The sequence below is a fragment of the Lissotriton helveticus genome, chromosome 5_1 (assembly GCF_964261635.1).
Source record: "Lissotriton helveticus chromosome 5_1, aLisHel1.1, whole genome shotgun sequence".
Classification (NCBI taxonomy): Eukaryota; Metazoa; Chordata; class Amphibia; order Caudata; family Salamandridae; genus Lissotriton; species Lissotriton helveticus.
In genome coordinates this window covers 645,688,666-645,707,665 of record NC_136065.1, presented here as the reverse complement: position 1 = coordinate 645,707,665, position 19,000 = coordinate 645,688,666, and positions in this window count along the sequence as shown.

The following is a 19,000-nucleotide window of genomic DNA, read 5'->3' as shown; positions in this document are numbered from 1 at the left end:
CTGATCGCAGCTACAGATGACATCCGAGCCCTGCTCGACAACGGAGAAACAGCGGCCCTCATCCTCCTGGACCTCTCCGCGGCCTTCGACACTGTCTGCCACCGCACCCTAGTACAGCGCCTCAGCAATGTCGGAATCCAGGAGAAGGCACTGGAGTGGATCACCTCCTTCCTCGCCGGAAGGACACAGAGAGTCCGCCTCCCCCCGTTCAGATCGGAGGCCACCGAAGTCATCTGCGGCGTCCCTCAAGGCTCCTCGCTCAGCCCAACTCTCTTCAACGTCTACATGAGCCCCCTCGCAGCCATCGCACGCCAGCACAACCTGAACATCATCTCCTACGCAGACGACACCCAGCTGATCCTCTCCCTCACCAATGCCCCCGCCACCGCCAGAACCAACCTGCACGAAGGGATGACAGACGTAGCCAAATGGATGTCGAACAGCCGCCTGAAACTGAACTCGGACAAGACGGAAGTCCTCATCCTGGGATCCTCACCCTCCGCCTGGGACGACTCCTGGTGGCCCCCCGCCCTGGGCAGTGCACCCAAACCAACTGACCACGCACGCAACCTGGGCTTCATCCTGGACTCCTCCCTCTCCATGACCAGACAAGTCAACGCCGTCTCCTCGTCGTGCTTCAACATCCTGCGAATGCTACGCAAGATCTTCCGATGGATCCCCACCGAAACCAGGAAGACGGTCACCCAGGCCCTCGTCACCAGCCGGCTGGACTACGGCAACTCCCTCTACGCCGGTACCACCGCCAAACTCCAGAAGAGACTCCAGCGGATCCAGAACACCTCAGCACGACTCATCCTGGACATCCCCCGCCGCAGCCACATCTCCGGACACCTCAGAGACCTGCACTGGCTCCCGGTCAACAAGAGAATCACCTTCCGGCTCCTCACCCACACACACAAAGCCCTACACAACCAAGGACCAGGATACCTCAACAGCCGCCTCAACTTCTACGCTCCCACGCGCCAGCTTCGATCGACCAGCCACGCCCTCGCCGCCGTCCCCCGCATCCGAAGAGCCACCACAGGAGGAAGGGCCTTCTCCTACCTGGCCGCCAAGACTTGGAACTCCCTCCCGACCCACCTCCGCCTGACCCAGGACCACCTCGCCTTCAGGAAGCAGCTCAAGACCTGGCTGTTCGAGCAGTAGCGGACCCCCCCCCCCCCCAGCGCCTTGAGACCCTCCGGGTGAGTAGTGCGCTATACAAATGTTCTGATTGATTGATTGATTGACTGGGGGGCCTTGACTTCGGCGGGGTGCACAGCTAATGGCTCCGGTTAATCGCTAGTTATGAGGGGTGGGCCCGTTTCAGTTTGGCGGGACCCATTAGGTGGACGCTCCCTCTTGACCTGTGCTATGAGAGCTGTCGACCACTTGGTGTGTTGCCCGGGAGCCGGATAGGTAACTTGACTACCCTCGAGTTGCCCTCGGGCTCCAGGGGCACACCATGGCTAGGACATGTTTCTCGCACAGCACTTGGATTGACTGTGACTTCTCTGGGCGAACGACCATCACTGTGACAGCCAGTGCCTCATTACTGCTCCACATGTTAGTGGGGGGCTTTATTTCAAGCCTTCTCTACTAGAAGCCTCTATGCGATTAGGAGAACCTCCTCTAAGTTTTAACCATGCAATCTACACCCCCGGTGTGGCTCTACCTTTTACCCTCAACAGGACATCTACATTGAGGTGTCCAGACGCTCGGGGTTTCCGTGGAAGCACACGCTCCTCGTAAAATGGGTGAGTTGCTTTGTCAACCCACTGGGTGTCATAATCAGTCTTAGGCTGCAGCATTGTATGCTTTTGATACCAGTCACCAGATTATAATTTTAAATCTCTTTTACTTTACTTTGGAAGGGGTATTACCTCGGCCTTTCCCGTTTGACAGTTTTTACACATGAAGTGAGGACACATTGGATGGCACCTCATTTCCTCTGTTTATGTCATCCCTTCCAGGTTTCTACAAGGTGGAACCCGGCACATATTACACTACATTAGAGTATATACCAATTAGTGTAGATAGTTCCTCTTGGTCCTGAAGAATTGCACAGTAACGCTTTGAACTAAATAGAATGAAACATGTCGACCACCACTTCTTAGAGTAGGTTTTCACTTCCACGGACCTTCAAGCCAGAAAAGCGACCATTCTCTTTGTTTTTAGTGAGGTGGGTTACCTCCTTAATAAAATGTTGCGCTGTGGACTACCCAACCTCTTTTATAATCACCTACACACATCTACACCCCCAACCACTTCCTCCTAGGGCCCTCACACCCACAGCACCATACGGCAGGAACAAAAGATCCCCGCCAAAGAGCCCCTCTATGGGTGCCCGTCGGGTATTGCACAGCCGACCCGACGAGGGGCGAACCCATATGATGAAGCATGACACCTAGCTGGGTGTGTGAGGACTCTAGTTCCAACAAGGAGGATTCCCCTCCTGTGTGCCTTCACTCACTTCATTTTCCAACTGTCAAACTTGTCTGTCTAGGGGAACTGTACTTTTATTTTTGATATGCCAGCCACAGGCCCTGAACTGTGAACTTTACTGAACAGGTAAGCCAGCCACTCTTGCTGGCTTCTGTTGTGATGATCATTGGATCTGGAGACGACAAGGAGACCCTCTTCAGGATGTTGGACAGATAAAGCCACCACTCCAGTTCCTCCCAAATTACAGTTGTCACAGGGAGCAGACATGACAACTCCTGCACATAGGGCACACACTTTCTTAGAGTGAATATCATCTGGAGACTGAGGTGTCAATGGGTCCATGGAACCAAAAAGACAGTGGCTTCCAGGTTTCCCTGCACATGCATCCAAAACAAGACGGGCTAAGCAGACTCTGCCAACAAATCCAGTAGATGGGAATAGATCTTTAACATCCTGGAGTCTGGCAATGTGACAATGCCCAGAACTGGGCCATAATTAAAATGCGATCCTGAGATGAATCCAGCTGCAACTTCCTCACATTGACCAAGAACCCATGGGATGACAGAAGGTCCAGTACCTGCTGGATATGTAAACATGTCAGGGGAAGCGTAGCCCCTTCACCAAAACGTTGTCCAGGTATAGGAACACTAAAATCCCCTGCAGATGAAGAACTGCCATCAGAGGAGCCAAGACTTTAGCAAAGACTCAGGGAGCTGACTGCAGACAAAATGGCAGGAACTGGAAATTCGACAACCCTACATCGAACCTCAGAAACTTCTGATGACATGGATGAATAGGCACATGCAGGTAAGCATCCTAGAGATCAATCGTAGCCCTGAAGTCCCCTGGAGACATGAGGGTAATGAGCTGCTGGAGAGACAGCATCTTGAAAGAAACCAATGCCCCCCATTTTGTTGAAGTGTTTGAGTTTGAACAACGGGCGGAACTCCCCAGACACCTTCCAAACCAGGAAAAGGATAGAGTTTACTTCTTTACCGACCTAATCCAGAGGTACAGGATTGACTGATCTCTTCTGACCCAAGGCCTGGATCCCTCCCACCAGAGCCTCCCCGTTTGCTGGATTCCATGGTACAGATGTAGGGATGCACTCCATGTCTGGAGGAAGAGAGACAAAGTCCATGAGATAGCCGTTCTGCATAATACTCCTCACCCATTTACCTGAGATGGAAATCATCAATGCTCGAAGGAATGCTGTCAAACGGCCACCCACTGGACGTTCGTCCACAGGACTCCCATAGTCAGGAGTGCTGACCGGAGGGCCCAACCTTGGGGGAGACATCCTGCTGCTTACCCCTCTTGGACTGGAACCGCTTCTTGCGGAAGGCATAGGAACGGGTACCCCTTCGAGGAAAATCCCTGGTGTCCCAGACATCATGGAAATGAACTTTCCACCAGGCACCACATGTTTCTCAGGGATGGAATCAGCAGAAGAGTCTGAATCCTGAACATCCTGTAACAGGACTGAAGCGTGCTCATCCTTATATTTGCTAGACAAGGCTTTAGCAACAGCAGCATCTATCATTACCTGTACTTCAACAGCGGAGAGGGATGATAATACCCCAGTTGGGGCACCAGCAGCCTCAGCAGCCACTTGCCGCCTGTAGTCACTGTCCTTCCCTGAATCAGGAGAGTGTGATCTATGCCTCTTTGCTGTACCTTTCTCCATAGTGAATTACACAGAAATATAACAAACACCTCACTGAAAGCAGTCCCTAAAAAACTACCATTGAGGGAAAAATTCCTCCAAAAATAGAGAAACCTGTAAAAATGGCTCAACCAAGCCTGGACAGTCACCAACAGACAAGTATACATTAACCAATGACAGAGAGAAACCTGTCTACATATACAAAATGCCCCAAAAGCCTCGCTGTAAGCCCAGCAGACTGAGGGACACCGGAGAGAAGCATGAGTAAAAGTCTGTAATTGCACTAATTCCCACATTGTCACTAAGCAATGGGAAACAATGCCCTTTAACAAATGGGTGCTATAGCAACCCACTACACGCACACCGGCTGGAGAGAAGGCTCAGCAGACCTCCAGCCAGGTGAATTAGCCTCGGCTTGCAAGTCATACCCACCACGGCTGGAGGAAGGCACCACAGACCTCAGGCCTCAGGCCGGGAAACACATTACCGAAAGGGTTACCACTCAAATACTTGTATATAACTGATGAGAACAATGTTCCGTTTGCTCGAATCCCTTGAGTGGGGGTTAGGGTAATTCCAAACATGGAACATAGATTAGGACTAATCCTATGCAGGTGTTTCCGCCACAGTGTCATTATTAAAACATCGATACTGGTGGCTACGCATTAGGAACCAAACCAGAAACTATGTTTTGGAAAGTGAAATATGCCAAAAGATTAAAGTCTCTACTTTGAAACGTCCTGCGCAGACGCCCCTGTTAATTTCAGATAAACCATTAGCTTGCGTTTACCTGGATCACTGCGGTTCCTTACAAAGGGATGGTAACTACAAATATATCATGGTCACAGTGGATTCATGTTCAAGGTTCATTTGGATGTGCCCTCAGTGCCTGGCTGACGCTTTAACTGTTATAAAAGATTTGCGAGTCTTTATCGGCACATACGCAGTCGGCACGCTACATTCTGGCCAGGGTCCTGCGTTTAGCTCTCGAGCTTACAAGGAGGCCATGGCCAAATTGGGCGTTGCATTGCAGTACTCTAGTCCATTCCATCCTGAGGGAAATTTGGTTGTGGTGAGAAAAAACCAGGACATAAAGCAATCTATGACACCTAGGGTATTAGGTTCGGGTCATTGGTGGTCAAACATCAAATAAGTGTCCAACGTAGTCTTAATAATTTGCCAAGAAGTTCTCTAGGGGAATCACTCCATATGAGGTCCTTTTTGGGACTAGGATGCTGATTGCAGACCTCGATTGTCAGACTTCAGTGGTAGACCAAATAACTTTTGATATCAAAGACCGTTTAGCTGTTTTACAGGACTTAAATGAAAGAAGAGCGAAACAAAGCAATGTGATCCTGAAGCCAACCACCACTGAAGAAAAACCAACTGTCCCCGCAAGGCCTGTCTGGATTTCTAAGCTTGGGGATCTAGTCAGAGAGAAGATCATGGACAAGAAGGAATTTGGGCCTTCTTACAGACTACCTGTACCTGTCCTAGCAATCCAAGGATCAAGAACAGTATTACGGCCGCCCCTTGCTGGTAAAAAGGAGAACAGGTTTGTGTCAATCGACCTGCTCAAACCACATCATGTGGCCGATAATAAGCAGTAGGCCAAGTGGACTCCGCCAATGTAGCAGAAGCCCTAATCTAGCTACTATCCAAGAGGTTCAAACTGAGAGACTCATCACCTTTGAAGAATCTGCAGTGCAAAAAGGAGGACTAAGCAACAAAGCTATGGAACTCGTACCTCTCAAGATCCAAATAACAGTTTGTCAAGAAACGCATGTCTACAATGAAGTAGCATCTGACTACACGAAGTGATCAAGTGATTCCAGCGATTTCAACGAATCCTGATGCATTCCCAACAATTGACAGAACTGCCTTTGGCTATTTCATTAACTTTGATACGTTTTCCGAGGATCCCAGTGAACCTTAAACGATGCCAGTAAAAGGAACTTTGAGAGAACAAGCAGCATACCTTTTTCATCACCTGGAGAAGACTTATCTGGTTTCACCATGGATTGAACATTGAATTGTGTTGGGTGTGCTTTTTCTTCTACTTTGGTTGACTCTGGTAATAACTTTGGGAATGCTGATAAATGGAAAATATGTCAAAATATACACAGCAAGTAAGAACATCAACTTACTCCTCAAGCCACACAAATCATCCCATTGTGAACAAAGAGACTTGTCATCAGTGAACATCACAGCTGTTCCTATACCTGGTGGTATAGCTTGGGACAGAACTGACTATGGCATTTTTGGCCCGTCGGAGCTGTTGAAGATTCTACGCTTATTCAAGATTTCATTAAGTGACTTTGTTTCATCTAGTACCTTTTCTGATGATTGGGACTTCAAGACTGTTAATAATATGATGTCAGACTTGGAAATGTCTGCAGTATTCACAAATCATGAATATTTTCAAGGTTCATCAGACTATGAACAAATGTACTGCTATAATCACTATGGTCATCATTTCTTGCACAAATTTGAAAATCCTAGAAATGTATTAATGTATAACCAATGGGAACATTGTCCTACCCCGCCAAAGGGTAGCTCAAAATCATTTGCAAGAAAATGTCCGTACTTTACAGTGTTCAATGTATCCAATGCTGAATCATTTTACTTTAGAAATGTAAACAAACCAGGCATGAAAAGTATGTTAACAAATACCAAACAAATTCATTCTGCAGCCTTTTATGCTCAAATGTCTAAACTAGGTTTCAACTTTTGGAAAGACAATAGAGACTAAAACTGTCTGGGCACAAAAGATTGGCAGGTACAGGGGATAGAAGCTATGTTTAGAGCCTGTATTATCCCTGAGCACATTATGTTTTTGACTGACACTGTCCAACTGACGTCTTGTCTTAGGTTAGCGAAGAAAAAGGACCTGAACAATCCGTCCATACCTGCACCTACGCCTGATAGGAATAACACTTCAGAGGGGGAGGTCAACGTACATACTATTATTTTGCATCACAACAGAACAGATCCAGATTGGAAAAAATGGTTGATCTGGCCCACAGACACAAACAACTGTCAAGATAGATTCCTGAACAAAACACAGGGTTTGACATTCACTAGGCCAGACCCAAGATCTGTTCAAAGACAGCATTGAGGATAAGTAACAACATAAAGTGTAGGGAAACTGTGCCTTGAATGGTTACATAGATCTACACTCAAGGATGTAAAGCAACACTTATCTTTACTGAAAGGTGGCGTTGAGCTTAGGGAATTCTTGCTAGGACCAAGAAAACCGCATCAAAAACATTTTATATATGCCAGTATCTATGCTGCTTATAATGAAGCATGGCAGATTATGCAAGAAGAGACTGCAGAACGAATACGAGAAGTTGATTGTATTAATTTAGAGAAAACTCTCTATGTGGTTGACATTGGGTTAACGTCTCTGTCGTCCAGGATATATTCATTGGACAGCATAGTGTCTTCTGCCATAGACATCATGGAACATGACTTGGTCATGTTGCAACATGGTCAGTCGAAATTATGTTCTATCATGCTATTAGGTTGGACGTTACAAAACCTACATTCAGGCTCTGTTCCTTGGCGTTTAATCAATACTACGTCACTGTTTTCTGAATCCAATCTCACTGATAAACAGATCAAATTGGCACAAAGACGAGCAGACTATATGGTACTGGGCATTGAAAAACGGGAAAGATTGCCATTTACGGTAGCAGAAAAGCTGGCTTCTGAATGGATTGTACATGGATCAATCACGCTGCCTGTTACAATTTTCCATTTCCAGTATTGTCTAAAACACATACCAGCAGGCACATATGAGAGGTTTGGTAAAGAATTCATCAAGACATCCTGGAAATTACCATACACACATAGATGTTGGAGAGGGGGATGTGAAGTATTTTTTAGCGGAAATAACTGTGAAAACACACTAAGGGGTTCTCTCCTTTGTCAGGGTATTAATTTACACTGGGCCTACGATGGTTCCTCTAACAGCTTATCCCGCCACCTGCAAGGTTCTCCGACTGCAGTGATTGATCCAATTTTTGGACAACTTTCAAATGGAAGTTACCTCATGTTGAACGATCACAGCTGCTGTGGCATGTTGCCAGGTATACCATATCTAGTAACTGTGTCAGCCAGGGTCACTTGCTGTATGCAAGTATTGTTTCCAAAAACCAAAACAGCCAAGGAGTCGCCTTTATGACCTTCACTGAACATCTCTTCTATACGAATTGATACTTTAAGCAGAATGAAAGCCATTCTTTTGCAAAAAACTGTGCCACTGACCTCGGCCAAAGAAACCTATGATCTGCAAGTCGCAAGGACTTCTGCCAAGATACATGCCCTCTTAACTACAAACTGCTCTCAGAAAAGTTAAGTCATATCTTAAACATGTCTGATACGAGCGATATTGTACATGTATTTAAGTCCTAGGAATATTTCCAAACTTCGTGCACTCTGTGTTTGGCGGACTGCCTCTCATTTTGAGACTCGCTGCAGGGATACTATTTTTGCTCCTACTGCTGCGTTATGGCAAGCCAATTCACCAGCGATACCCAGTTCTCCATAGAGACAACTCTACTGGCGATGAAGTGTTGTGAGCACATCGTCCAAATTTTGGGACTACCTCGTCTACGAGAATTAAATACCACATAGTTTCTGTCATTCAGACCAATCTGGCAAGATTCCATCTTAACCTGTTCTACGCTGCCTGCTATGCGGAGAAGAATGCGTGTTATACTCATGTCTCACACAGTCGCGCCAATGGATGTTAATACTTTGTTTGAACCAGTAACGGCCCATGCACTGTGTTGTCCCCAGCGGCTACCAATTCTGATGGCGGCATTTATTGAGATCTCACAGACACAAATTGCTGATGGTGAGGTACGAGAGGAAACAGGCGCGCAGGTACCATCCATTACGAGCATTGCTAATGTGACCAATGCTGACGGCGATGCTTCACATCTATGTGCAATTAATCTGCAAAACGAGATAATCCAACCTTCACCTACAATGGTAGATGACTTCTTTACAGACTTAGAAGATTTGATGTTTTCTCCAAACATTAACACTGACTTTTGATTTGGCACACAGTGTTCTGAGAGACTTTGAATTCGACCTTCATTTTTCAAAACAAAGTTCTAACTTTGGGACTCTTTTTCCTATGATTAACTTTTTTTTCTCCAAATTTGTATATTTTCCTTTTTGGCACAAGTAATCAGCTTAAAGTAGAACTATTCATAGAGAAAAAGAATTATTTGGGAATAAAACCTTCTAGAGACAATATTTGACCTTGTCCACATACACAAACATTTTTATGTACTCTGACCTGAAATGGTTTCGGCTTTTTTCTTCTGTATTTACGATGCATTTCATAAATGTATATTTTCTTGATTCATTCAGATAGCATTTACGAATGTCAACTATATGCTTAGAATGAAACATTGATTTAAATGCATACAGCACCAATGCTCTTTTTGTACAACGAGTATAATTGCATTTTTATGTATTTTGGGTGGGTTTTAACACTTCAAGATTAGATATGTTTAATGTGTTTAGAACTTAGTAATGTCGTACATAAGAAAGCGGGGTGGGTGTTGTGTGGCGATTTAGATTCCGTATGCATTTTCCCGATTCATGCCCTTATATAGGTACAATTCACACTGCCCTTATATAGGCATAGAACTCCAGTCCTTATTTAGGCATAGTTCATACAGCCCAAATACACGCATGGCTACTTCCATCCGATCATCAAACATCACAAGTAGAAGGGACTTCCCCTAGCCTGTATATTGATTTCTCCAAGAAACTCATTATTATGCATGAACAACTATTCCTTAGGGGTTTATCCATGATGTTCATATGCACGACTTTAAGTCAAAGCTGGCCTTCCTAAACACCTTCAAGGTATAAATATACCTTCACTTGCTATGACAAAGCACAGTGTGGTTCGATGCATTTTGACTACCTACTTGCCTGATGCAGCTCGCTGCAGCAAGTGCTGAAGGAAGCTGACTCTCCAGCTGACGCACTGATCAGAAGCTGTCCTCCTCTGCCGAGAATCCAGCTCCAGTGTTTCTGACTACCTTTGCGGGGTGTTGGGAAATCGAGTCCGTGAAAGAGATACCAACCTCTCTCGTTCTATGGTATGGAGCTGATTAGAACCTAGAGAAACCTTTGGCAATTCTTGGCAAAAACTAAACCTATGCTAAAGACCACACTTACTTCTTCCCTCGTACTAGACCTAGGTTAGGTACATTGGGGTAGGCGTATTTTAGAAGAACCAGTTGAGTATCTTAGCCTGTATTATTTATGTATGTATTTTTATATGTCATAGCACTAGACAATGCTATTACAGTATTATTTTATACTACTGTTTACGCTGTACGCATTATACTTTGCATTCTGTCTAACGATTGTAGCAGTTCACCTCTTGCATGAGAAAGAAGACTGTTTAATAAACCCCTTTTATTGAAACGCCCCTCTCTATTTTCTCTGCAACTTTGTAGAAACGAAGCATGCACGATTGACTGAGTAAAATAGTTATCTATTGTTTACACCCCTCTGACGATATTTGTTCCAGTCCTAGGGAAACAAAGTTGTCATGTTTATGCGGTTGTCAGAAACGAATCCCTTCTTGTGTATTCGAGAAAGTTTCTAGTGACCTCTGAGCTAGCTGGCACTCACAATTAAGTTTAATATATTCGATAGAGGCATGCTGACCTCAGTCCTATGTCACATCTATAGGATATATTATTCCAGTGCGCAGAGCATATTGGGAATATAGGAGCTACACTACAACATTTAGTTGTTAGCAGGTCCGGAAAGGCCTAAGATCCCAGGATAAACCCAAGGGTGTGTCTTGGTGTGGCATACACAAAGTAGTATGGCGTTGTCTGCTGTTGATGCAAGTATTGAGAAATAGCTGTATGGTCAGTATTTCACAGGGAAGTTTGGATTTAGCTTAGTAGAAACTTATTTGGGTACCTTTAGAAAGCGCATCTGTAGAAGTCCCGAAAGTTTTACTTGATTGAGAGTGGAATCACGCTGGTATGAGATTTCACTAGTAGCGAGAGAATTTTTGGAGAGTTTGTGTCTATCTTCTTTTACTGGAGCATACAAGCTGGAATGTCTATATGTTCAAACCCTGTTTGTCTAAAAAGTTTGAAAAGAGTTGCCGATAATTTTTTAAAGGGAGGGTCAGTTGTAGGAGTCTTACTGACGTCACAAAAAAAAAGCTGCGCTGCAAATGGATAGTTAGCGTGAGTCATCATAGAAAGCCGTGCTGCTATTGGATAAATAGTGTGAATCGTCATGGGAGAATTGTGCTGCAATTGGTGGGTGGAACGTATAGATTGGATTTTAGTGACAAAGATTTAGAGAGTTTGAATGCTTCAGGGAAACGGTTAAAGATTAAGGAGTTGATTAGCACATCGAGACAATGGTGTGAATTAGATCGTTGGAAAGGAAGATGGGCCAATTAAAAGGAAGAAACGGTTGCAAATACAAATGTTTTACCAATGTATCCACTAAGAGAAAGAAAACAAGAAATGGCTGAAATGATATATCCCATGAGAGAGGTACCTGGAGGTGGATATGTTCTTGTTCTGTGGTCAAGACAGGATATATTGTCATTTACAAACAAATTTCCCAGATTGAGAAAGAAACCAGTAGAATGGTATAAACAAGTAGAGAGGTTTGTGAAAGTTTCAAAAGTTTTGTGGAAGGACTTAGATGATTTGTTTGTCATTGTAGTTTGTGGGTAGAGTGTAAGATTACTGTAGATTGGCCAAAAGGGAAAATCCAAGAGATGCAAAAACTGGAGCACCATCAGATGAAGTGCTGAAAAAATATAACAAGGTGATTACGTATTTGAAGGGAAAGATTTCACCAAAAGAAACAGATTGGTTGAAGATAGACAGAACTACACAAGAAAGTAAAGAAACGGTGCATGCTTATTATGAAAGGCTTCTTCAGGTATTTAAACAGTACAGTGGCATTGAGAATATCCCTGACAAAGACATGGGTCATTTTGTATATAGGTTTGTGTTTGGACTGAGACCAGAGATAAGCATGATGATTTAACAGCATTTAATTCTCTGTCAAAATAAGTCTATTAACGAAATTTTGCGTTATGCCAAATACAGTAATGATGATATTGAGTCGAGACATCAAAAGTTGAAGGAGAAATAAATGTTGGCTCTGATGAAAGTAGCACAGAAAGGTGGATTTTTCTCAAACGGGTTTCCAAGGCAAAGATCTGGTTGTTCAAGATAATCAGAATAGTGTTGTTATGATAGGTAATGGTGCAAGGGCTAAGAATAATAAAGAAGTTATGAAAAAGAAATATCCGTGACGCGCTTGCTGAAATTTGGACACTGGAAACATGTGTGTAGGAGTTTGTTGGCAAATGCAGGTGGTGGTACAGGTGCTAATGATATGAATGAGAATCAGTTAAATCAAATGCAGAGTCAAGTACAAAATCAAAACCTAATAGATGGAAGAGGACAGGGTTTACCAATATCTCAACCTCAAAAACTTCAAGCTCCTATGACAAATTAGAATATGAGTGGTCAAGTACAGAGATACAATGCGAACATGGGTTTTTACACAGATGAAACAACAAAACTAAATGTACAAGTGGTTTCACAATATTGGTTACAGTATCAAGAGAGTAACTCAGATACATCTCAATGACGGTGCCTGAGAAGGGAGGAGTGCATGCTCGGTGCATCTCTAGATGTAGATCAGTGTGGTTCTTTTATGGATGGAGAAGTAGAAGGTAATGTGATTACATTCCTTGTAGACGAAGGCGCTACCCGTTCCACTGTAAGAACTGTGCAAATCTCTAACGTACCCTTCTCGGGAGAAAATATCCAAGTTGTAGGTGTTTCATATAAGTTGATTAAAACTCCAGTAACAAAACGAATGAAAGTGCAGGTAGGAGATTTCAGAGATTTACACCGATTTGTGGTGTGTGATACAAGTCTGGTTATTAGGTAGAGACTTGCTATGTAAGATGAATTGTACCATCTATTATACACCAGATGGAATAGTATTTCAAACCAAGGACGAAGATGTTGTCTTTAAGATGGCAAGGCATGGGACTTACAGTGAAAGATGTGCCTGTTGAATTGAGAGTAACTGTGTTGAAAGAAGTGTGGACTTTACAATGAAAGACATTGGATTGATGAAAGGAGTTGCCCTATTCAAATCATTTTCAGACAAGATGCAGAGTTCCCCAAAATACAACCTTACAAAATGAATCCTAAAATGATTGCAGGAGTAACACCTGCAACTGAAATGACGATAGAACAAGGTATTCAAAGAAAATATTAATCAGAACTGGAGAATGCTAAAAATAGACCCCAAAAAAATCTTTGAAATTCTATATCAACAATCGAACAAATTGGCCAAATCTTCTCTCCTAACAGCACCCTCACAGTTAAGTAGTGACGAGTTTTCCACATTCTTCACTGCATAAACGAATTCCGTACAACTTGAACTCAATAAAGCAGCAACCAACTTAGCCACACCAAAGATAAGTCAAGCCACTAACCTGGTACCACATAAGCGATCTCCACCCAAAAATAACTCTCACTGGTCCAATTTCAAATCTTATGATATCAATGATATCACCAAAATACTAGCAACTACTAAACTCAACAACCACTTCAATAACCCTGTCCCAGCAAAGTGCCTGCCCCACATCTATCATATCATATCCCCTCTATGGACCAAGATCATTAATGCCTAAAATCTGGTCAAGTTACTCCTATCCTAAAAAAAACGACATCAAGCAATTCTGACCCCAAACTTCAGACCAATACCCAACATTCCCATGCTAGCAAAGGTCTTGGAAAAATTTGTTCAGCAACAACTGAATTTACACATCACAAACTTCAATGTATTGAACATCCACCAATCGGGCTTCAGACCTGGCCATAGCACTGAAAGAGCCATCCTACATATAGTAGATGATGCTCTCTTAGCTCTTGACAGCAATGAAGCATGCTTGCTAGTCTTGCTCGATCTATCATCTGCCTTTGATATGGTCAACCACGACAAACTTCTAAGAAGACTAGAAGACAGGATGGGCTTCTCTGGCACAGTCCTTCAATGGTTCAAATCCTTTCTGGAAAATAGAACACAATCATTCATGACCGACAAGATCCTTTCTCCTTCTTCTCCTAACCTTCTAGGTGTACCACAAGGTTCTACCTTGTCACCCAATCTTTTCAACTTATATGTCGAACCTCTCACTGATCTACTACAGCAGGCGAGCATCTCCTACCACATGTACGCGGATGACACCCAACTTTACATTAAAATCACCTCCATAGAAGAGATATATTTAATGAATCTAGCCCTTGAAAATAATGTACAATGGCTAACGACTAACTTCCTAAAGATAAATTCACAAAAAACTGAATTTCTTTTAATCTCCCCTCCCCCCAATAAAACACAAGAAATAAAGGAATGGACCAAAATGATCACTGCTCTGAATTGCACACCAACGTTGGTGGACTCCACAATATCTCTTGGGATCACATTGGATAAGAACCTTAACATGCAAGCTCACATTAACTTGATGGCCAAAAATGCCCGCTTTCACATCAACTATATCAGAAAAATGAAGCCATTTATCGAGATCCATGACCTCAAAACGGCAGTGCAGGCCTTAGTCATCTCAAGCCTAGAGTACGGTTGCTCCACCCTCTCAGGTCTTCCCAAAATCTCTACCACGCCCCTAAAAGCCTGTCTCAACGCCGCAGCAAGACTCATTACAGGATCAAGGAAATTTTACCACATTTCACCACACTTGATGGCACTCAACTGGCAACCCTATGAAGCCCGTATTCACTTAAAGATTGCTTGCATTACTCACAAGGCGCTACACCACAACACCCCGCAGTTCCTAGCCCAAAAACTTACACTATCTGGGAGAAACAGACACTCTAGGAGCACAGACAATCTTCTCCTGAAACCCGCAAGGTTCAACAAGTCTAAAACTTCCAACAGACATTTTCGGGAGCAGCGCCAAGAATTTGGAACTCTCTTCCGCCATCCATCAGAAAAATCGCCTTGACGCCCCTCTTCAAAAAGAAGGCAAAATCATTCCTGATGAGCAAATTCCTACGGTAATATCCGCAGAAACACCAGGCCAGCTTCAACTTCTATTCATTTATCCTACTCCTCCTCCTTTGATATATCGAGGATATGACTTGCACAAGCTTGAATTGACTCTCTATTGCCCAACTGTTCCCTACCCTACCTTTATCCACTGAACTTTATTATGTTTTGGATATCATGTCTTTGTGCGTTTGTTTTGTTTGTATTGCTGTTACCAATTGTGCTTTTCTTTCCTTACACACTATGTAAAGCGCTCTGTTACCCTACATTGGGTCTGGTTCGCGCTATAGAAAACTCTAAAAATAAAAATAAATAAATAAGAAACTGAGCGGCAAGTATGGGATTGATCAAGATTTCAGAAAAATAAATCAAAAAGTGGTACCTTGTTGTTCAATAGTGCCAAACTCATCAGTAATTCTTTATCAAATTCCATGTGATGCAGAGTGGTTCACAGTGATCTATTTGTGTCAAGCATTTTTCTCAATAGCCTTAAATCCGGATAGGCAATATTTGTTTGCATTCCGGTTTGGAAACCGAGTCTTGGCATGGTCTTGGCATGGTGCAGAGATCTTCAAGGGTATACCGAAAGCCCTTCAATTTTCAATCATATTTTGAAAAGGTGCTTAGAGTCATTGGTAATGCCCAATAACTCATTGTTAGTTCAGTACATAGATGATTTGCTTGTTGCACCAAAGACGAGGGACGCTTGTGTGACAGATACTATTGATCTACTGAACCATTTGGCAGTAGGTGGGCATAAAGTGTCACCAGCAAAACTACAATTTTGCAAAAAAGAAGTTATCTATTTTGGGCATAAAATTGAAAAAGGAGTCAAAAAAGTGTCACAAGATTGAATAAAGCAATCTTACAAATGAAACCTCCTGAGATACAGAAAGAAATTTGAATGCTTTTGGATATGGTCGGATACTGCAGACAGTGGATCAATGGATTTTCATTAATAGCAAAGCCATTACAGAGACTGACTCACAAAGTCATTCAATTGAATGACGAAAACATGAAGGCATTTTTTGAGTTGCAAGACAGCTTTTGTTGTGCACCAGCATTAGGAATGCCAGATTTCAAAAAAGAATTTGCATTGTTCTGTTACGAAAGAGACGGATGTGCACTTTCAGTTCTAACACAAATGTATGGAACTGCACGTCGTCTTGTGGTATATTTCTCAGCAGCACTGGATTGTGTAGCTACAGCTTTACCTGGTTGTCTGAAAGCAGTTGCTGATACTTGAATGAGTTTGGAGCAAAGTGAGGCAATTGTGATGGGACATCCATTGATTGTATATACCACATTCTGTTGAGATTTTGTTGACTAGAACTCAAATTTAGCATCTTACGAGTAGTCGGTTAACAAAATATGAATGAGTGATACTGGCAGCTGAAAATCTGACAGTGACTAGATGTACAAATCTGAATACATCCACCTTTTTTTTTTGTAGTCCTCATCCTGTCAATTAACTTGTAGGCGATACTCAATTTCTGAAACTGAGGGCCGGGTGGAAAAAGAGTCTTTCCAGACAAGAAATAGCTGCTTCCATTCTTACCCCTCATATCTCACGAATGAGAGGGAACAGGACCAACAACTACAATTGACTTAATCATTGGACCCCACTCTCTGACACCAGTCAACCAACAAAGCCCAAACCTTATCCAAACTTCTAGGATCACATGCGATATCTGATTGGCTGGTTTGTATGATATTTTGTTTACACTCAGAGAAAACGGGTGGAGCAGCCGATTTCCAACCTTTACATATTTCTCGTCTTCCCAATAAAATAACATAAAAAATTAATCTTGTGTCAATACATTATCTTGATATAAACCATAAAAAATAAGCAACAGGGTAATTTCTAGCTGAATTCCTGTGACGTCCTTTAAAAATGCAACAATATCTACCCAAAATTTGGCTAACACTGGGCAAGTTAAAAACATATGATAGTCGTTCGCTAGAGAATCCTTACATCTTGAACATACATATTGAGTTCCAAAAAATGCTGTTAACTTCGCAGGGGTCCAATAAACGCGATAAAACGTGAACAGATGATTACGCTTAGAAAATGCTGGTTTAACTATTTCCCCTAGCAATGTAAAGGAGGCTTGCCAAGCATTGTGCAAATCAATGTTTTCTAAGTCAATTTGCCATAACTGTTGAATATCATTAGCAAGATTATCCTCTGCTTGAATAAGCATGCGATACCACCAGGCAACCTCCTTATTGATTTTTTCCGTCTTCATAGCCTGAATTAACCACTCATAATCCTGATATTCTAGCCACTGCTGCCTGACCCACCAGGCTGAAAGTTGATAATATTTAAATCAGGTTCATTCTCCTTGAGTTGATAGTGACAATGATTCCCACGTCATCAAGCCCTCACATGATTTCAAATCTCCCCAACAGAGAAAGCCTGCTTGCTTCAATGGCAGGCTGAGGACATCATCCAGACATTCTGGCGTACCTGGTGAACCCCAAATCGGAGAATAATCAGAGTAGTACTTTACTCCCATCTTATTCCTTACAAAAATCCAATTTTTCACTGCCTGCAATAAAATCTTAAGTCGCACCTTCTTAAAAAATTTAGGATCCCCGAACTTAAACAAAAATTGACCTTGGTCATATCCAAGTCCACCCAGCATTGCACTATAAATTGAACCCAATACTGAATCGTCCGGAACAACATCCTAAAATTTTTGAAGTGAAAGACATGAAAATAAACCCATAAATCCGGTAGTGCCAAGCCCCCCTTCACCAACCTCCTTTTAAACCTTTTCCAAGAAATATGAGCACCCTTTGATGCCCATATAAAACTAGAAATCTTACCCTGCATCTTAACAAGTCCATCCTTTTTGAATGGAAGGGGTATGTTATTAAAAATAAAGGTTATCTTTGGAAGGATGATCATTTTGATCAAGTTAACCCGCCCATATATATTCAGCGGAAGATTTTCCCATCTATTCAATAGTTTCCCAATCTCATTGCTAGTCTTCTTCCAATTTATAATAGGGACATCTGCTAATTTTTGAGTAATTTGTATACCCAAATATCGCATCTGGGATTTAACCCCCGGGGTCACAGATGTTTAATTCCACTCCATTACTTCTGTTTTATCCCTATTCACACTATAACCAGAGACATATCCTTAAGCCTCTGCTCTAGCAAGGAGCTTGGGGATAGAATGTGCAGGATTTTTTGTATACAAAATTAAGTCATCTGCATATAATGCTAATTTAGCCTCACAATTGTGATATTTAAACGAAGATATAGTAGGGTCTTGTCTGATAGATGCTGCAAATGGTTCAATATAAATATTAAAAAGCAGCGGAGACATTGGACATCCCTGCCTTGTCCCTCGCATAATCTTGAACGAATCAGTTAGTTGCCCATTAACTTATACTGCGGCTGTAGGAGCTCTGTAGATTACCTGGAGAGACTTAATAAAATTCTTAGGGAAACCAAACTTTTCCAAGGATGCCCATAAATAAGGCCAGTGTACTTGATCAAATGCTTTGGCAGCATCTATTGCCACCATAGTTACCGGAAGATTATAGCATTCTGCCAAATCTATTACTCCCAACATAATAGCAGTGAGGTCATTAAGGTGTCTACCAGGAATAAATCCCCTTTGATCAATATGAATAATATTTTTTATGATTTTAGCAACCCTAGTCGTCAATATCCCCATGAACACCTTATAATCCGTATTCAAAAGGGATATAGGTCTATACGATTCAGCTACGAGGGGGTCCTTATTTAGTTTTA